The sequence below is a fragment of the Gambusia affinis genome, linkage group LG07, assembly GCF_019740435.1.
Source record: "Gambusia affinis linkage group LG07, SWU_Gaff_1.0, whole genome shotgun sequence".
In the NCBI taxonomy this organism is placed as follows: domain Eukaryota; kingdom Metazoa; phylum Chordata; class Actinopteri; order Cyprinodontiformes; family Poeciliidae; genus Gambusia; species Gambusia affinis.
In genome coordinates, this window is record NC_057874.1 from 10,364,091 (window position 1) to 10,370,090 (window position 6,000).

Here is a 6,000-nt window from a genome sequence, read left to right on the forward strand (position 1 = left end):
TCTGGTTCTGGTCTGCTCTGCGTCCCCAGAACCAGAACCAAACGAGGAGAAGCAGCATTTAGCATCTACGCACCAAAAATCTGGAACAAACTTCCAGAAAACTGTAAAACAGCTGAAACACTGACTTCCTTTAAATCTCAACTAAAAACTCACTTGTATAGAGTTGTATTTGAAACATAATCAATTACATACAGTTGTGTTCGAAATAATAGCAGTGCCTCAACAGCAGCAAGAAAATCACTGGTTTTATTAACATTTCAAACTCTATACCCCAGATAAGTTTCTGGGGGGTAAAATAAAGGTATAGAAAACCAACAAACCCAACAGGACAGCCATGCATACTGTGGATTCTGTGAAATTGAATGATTAACTGAAAAGGGTGTGTTCAAAAAAATAGCAGTGGTGAGTTCAATTAGAGAGGGCATCAATTAGGGAGGGTATTCTGGGAAAAAAGGGTGTTAACAGGTGATCCGTATTTAAGGATCAAGACAACTGGCATGCTGGCTGTGCATTTCTCCTGAAAAAACAATGAAAATGGGTCGTTCAAGACACTGTTCTGAAGATGAGCGTTTCCTAATAAAAAAATTGATTAAAGAAGGAAAACATACAAAGAGGTGCAGAAAATCATTGGCTGTTCAGCTAAAATGATCTCAAATGCCCTGAAATGGGAGCAAAAACTGAAAACGAGGAAGAAAAGAAAGACAACCCCTCGAATGGACAGAAGAATAGCCAAACTGGCGAAGACTCAGCCAATGATGGGATCCAAGAGGATCAAGCAAGACCTTCAGTTGACAGTGAGTACTGTGACAATCAGAAGACGTCTTACTGAGGTTAACCTTCCAGCAAGAAGCCCCCGCAAAGTCCCACTGCTGAGAAAAAGACATGTGCAGAAGCGTTTACAATTTGCCAAAGAGCACATTGACTGGCCTGAAAAGAAATGGCATAATATCTTGTGGACAGATGAACGCAAGATTGTTCTTTTGGGTCTAAGGGTCACAGGCAGTATGTCAGACGCCCTGCAAACACAGAATTCAAGCCACAGTACTCACTGAAGACCATTAAGCATGGTGGTGCAAGCATCATGATATGGGGATGTTTTTCATACTATGGTGTTGGTCCGATTCACCGCATACAAGGGATCATGGATCAGTTCCAGTACATCAGGATCCTGGAAGAGGTCATGCTGCCATATGCTGAGGAGGAAATGCCTTTGAGGTGGACCTTTCAACAGGATAATGACCCCAAACACACCAGCAAGCGAGCAAAAGCATGGTTCCAGATGAACAAGATTCAACTGATGGAGTGGCCAGCACAATCCCCGGACCTTAATCCCATTGAAAACTTGTGGGCTGACATAAAAAGTGCAGTGCATGAGGCAAAACCAAGAAACGCTGAGGAATTGTGGAATACAGTGCAATTATCCTGGGCTGCAATACCTGTGGAACGATGCCAGAAGTTGGTTGACTCCATGCACCACAGATGTGAAGCAGTCATCGGAAACCGTGGTTTTGCAACAAAATATTAGTTTAGGATACTCAGCTAGGTTCACTTATCAAGAATTTCTTTGTTTGTACAGTACATTTTTGAGTTTCCAAGGAAAGATGGCAACACTGCTATTCTTTTGAACATGCCATTTTTTACTTTATTTGAAATATTATTATTATTATTTAAGTTTTGATGACTTTGCGCAATTGTTTTGCTTTGGAATAGAATGTACTGTGTCCCCAATGTATCTGTGTTCATTAAAGTACAATTTCTTTGAAGAATTTTGACATTTACTAATTTTTCTAAAGGCACTGCTATTATTTCGAACACAACTGTATTTATTGACGGAATCTGACTTGATGTTGTGTTTTGATTGTTGATTCTATGTTGCATTGTGTTTTTGTGTTTGATTTGATGTAAAGCACTTTGAAATGCCTTGCTGCTGAAATGTGCTATACAAATAAAATTTGATTGATTGATTGATGTAGGCTTTTATTTTGAAATTCAGTTACAAAACTTAACATTGTGTAATAATAATTATAATTATTACAATTTAATAATTGTAATTATTAATCTCACAATTACAATCCTCTGTACTGAACAGTTCTCTGATAGTATAATAAACATAGTATAGCATAAACAAGTTTACTAAATATTGTACAGTAACTGAAAAGAGAGATGTAACTTCTATCATGACTATAGATTAGTCAAAACCCCTCCAAATTACAATGAGATACTGCTACTTCTGGTGGGCGCCAGAAGTAAGACCCATAATGGTTTCCCCAGTACGCCTCCCAGGAATAATGTGGATAGAATGTTCAGTTCCAATGGTATCAATGACATCAGCAGTGATGACATCACTCTATGATACCACAAAGGAATCTCTCTGTTGAATGTAGCTCACAGACAGAGTTTTCTCAGACCTGTTCCTCAGTTCTATCGCGACAGATCACTCTTCAGAGCACTTTCAAAATTAATTGAAACGAGCGGAATATCGATTCCAGATATTGCACGCCTTTCAGAGAAGAAAGTATTTACCAGAACATCGACATGAAGCAACAACAGATTGTTAGTGAACATGAAGCTTTTCCAGCAGAGCTTTCATGGATCCAAATGATGGACCTCAACGTCCAAGTTGACTACGACGCTGTCCTTTCTTTTGAAGATGACAGTGAGCCAGAAGATGAATCACCAGAGATCCAGGGGGAATCGAGTCCTACCCGCGACTTGGAGACTTCAACATCATTGGAAGTCCAGCAGGAAACAACTCCCTCTGCTGGCTTCAAGATCACCCCCTCAGTGGAAGTCGTGGAAGAGAAAAGCCAACACGTCATTGATCTCACAAAGCAGGTAAAAGATCTTAAAAAAGAATTGCAGAGAACGATTATTGATCTCGAGGTGGAAAGAGACCGAAGGTTTGAATATGAGGCTGAAGTCAAATCACAGCAGGAGGAGATTGAGAAACTGCAAAAAATGTTAGAGAAAGAACGTCAGCTGCGAGTCAAACGTGAGCATGAAAGAAATGTGCCAGAGATTAAGGATGTGTCAAAGGTTTCTTCATCTTCCAAAGTTACAGTAGACAAGAGTATTCTTCAACAGCTGGACTACTTCAAAAGGGAGGCTGAAAAATATGCCTCCCGCAACAAAGGTCTGATAGACGTCATGATTGAAGAGTACAGGATGAGGCTTAAATACGAGGAGCAGCTCAAAAGTCACACTGAGCAAGCTTCCAAATTCATAGCACAGGAGGAAATGGTGAAATCTCTGCGGGGTCAGGTTGCAGACCTGAAGGTGAAGTTAAAACTTGCTCTAGAAAACAACCGTTCTAGAGTTTCCACCCAACCAGAGACCCCCCTGAAAACAGAAGGCTCCCTACCAACAGAGGAGTCTAAGGAAAGGCAGACCTCCAATCCACCAGGGAGGTCTGACGAAAGAGAGACCTCCAATCCACCAGGGAGGTCTGACGAAAGAGAGACCTCCAATCCACCAGGGAGGTCTGACGAAAGAGAGACCTCCAATCCACCAGGGAGGTCTGACGAAAGAGAGACCTCCAATCCACCAGGGAGGTCTGACGAAAGAGAGACCTCCAATCCACCAGGGAGGTCTGACGAAAGAGAGACCTCCAATCCACCAGGGAGGTCTGACGAAAGAGAGACCTCCAATCCACCAGGGAGGTCTGACGAAAGAGAGACCTCCAATCCACCAGGGAGGTCTGACGAAGGACAGACATCCTATCAACCAGGGAGGTCTGAGGAAGGACAGACATCCTATCAACCAGGGGTCTCCATGCATAGCCTGGCTCGGCCTTTGCACCGACCCACACCCAGGTTGCAAAGAGAGGAGTCCACACAAAGCCAAACCTCCACACAAACATGGAGGTCCGAGGAAAGACAGGCGTCCATGCGACCAACCTCCACTGGTTGCATGGAGGGCCTTCACGTTGGCATTGGCATGAAGGCCAATCTATGCCCGGCTCAGCCTTTGCACCGACCCACACCCAGGTGGTACTAACCTGAGTCACTATCCAAACACAGGTTTTTCTAAAACTGGGCATTAATTAATTGATTAATTGGTCTCTCTAAATTGTCCTAAGGTGTGAATGTGTGTGTGCAAGGATAAGTGTGTTAGATGATGGATAGATGAATATTTGTTAAAAGTGTCTGACAGTAGAATATGAAACAGAGAATGTGTGAAAAGACCTCTGGCTCTGCTACTGTCTAGAAACAACCAATCAGAACCAAAAGATAAACTTTTGGTTCTCATTGGTTTCTAATGCACATTCAACACATTAGACCACTAATGTACTGCAGCTACGCAATTGGCAGAAAAACACCCTAATATTACATCATCATTGTTTATAATGATTTGGAAAACAAAATGCTGTTCAGGTTTGTCAAAACTATTTCGACCCAAATTAGAACTTGATTGATTGATTTCCTTAATTTTAGTAGCTGCGATTTTGCCTAACCCAGACATTTCCCCTAACCATAAACAATACTACTTTATTCCTTATTCAAACATTAACTAAAACTTAATTAGCATCTTACCTCCCTGACCCAAAGCAATGAGTCCATTATATTAAGACCGGTCTTTGGTCCTAATATGATGGAACTAATGCAGTGTTTCTCAATTCCGGCCCTCAGGCTCCCCCGCCCTGCATGTTTTAGGTGTTCCTCTTCTGCCACACACCTGGATTGAATCTGTGGATGATTAACAGGCTTCTGCAGGTCTTTATGACTGCAGAAGAGGTCATGCAATCATTTGGATCAGCTGTTCTGAAACAGAGACATCTAAAACATGCAGAGCAGGGGGGCTTGAGGACTGGAATTGAAAAGCGATGACCTAATGTGACACGACATATAATGGTGCATTCACACCAAATGCGTTTTGAGCATCAGGATCGACTGGTTTTGCATTCAAAGTCTATGTGGAGGCGCGTCGAGGGCCGTTGTGGCGCGCTGAGAGCGTCTAGCACGGCGCAATTTGAACCGTTTGACACATCCAACACGCCTCATAGACTTTGAATATCAACCAGACTCACCTGACGCTCAAAACGTGTTTGGTGTGAATGCACCAGTAGAATGTTCAGTTCCACTGGTAACGATGACATAAGCAATGATGACATCACTCTTTGATGCATCAAACAAATCTCTCTCTTGAGTGCAGCACACAGACTGTTTTTTTCAGATCTGTTCCTGTTTCAGACTTATAAGTTATGAATCTTCTACAGGAGCATTGTTAAAATTATTTGAAGCAGCCCAGTACAGCTGAGAGAGACTCACCTGGTATAAAGGTAATTTTTCGGTACTGGAATTACATTTATTAATTTAATCAAAAATAATAGGTTCCTGCCATTGCTTTGCATGGCAGGCCCCAATGACTTTTATCACTGCCAGTGTTTGTCAAAATGAGGGCCGGCAGGAGGCGCTATGAGGGCCTCAGGATGTTGGAGAGGAGAGAAAAAAAAAGCAAGAATTCAAAAATATCTTATTTTTGTTTCCTGTTTTTTCAAATATTTTTAAAAATTAAGTTAAAATTTATTTAAATGTTATTTTTGATTCTCATTTTCTGATTGGCTGCCAGTCAAATTGATGAAGCTGCTTTGCTCCTTAAGATTGTTTAGCAAGCAAGAAATGGAAAAGTTTCTGACCAAAAGAAAAAAAAAAACCACTGTGGGAATAAAATAAACCTTGATATGATTAATATAAAATGTTGTATTTTTGTTTATAATCAAGAGGGGATTGCGATGAAGAAATATTACCATGGTAATAGTCATAATATATTGTCTGATAAAAATTAACACCACAAATCTCACATCCAACTAAAATCCAAAGCTATGAGGCAGAATTTATGCTAAATGTAATAATTATTGAATAGGGAATAAAAAATATTGAAAATGTTTGTTCCTTTACATATTTTGTGGCATTGTTTGTTGGTTTGCACAGACAATAACAAACTATAAAATAAACACATAAAAAGATGAAAAAGTGACAAATCCAGAACTAAAGCCTCATC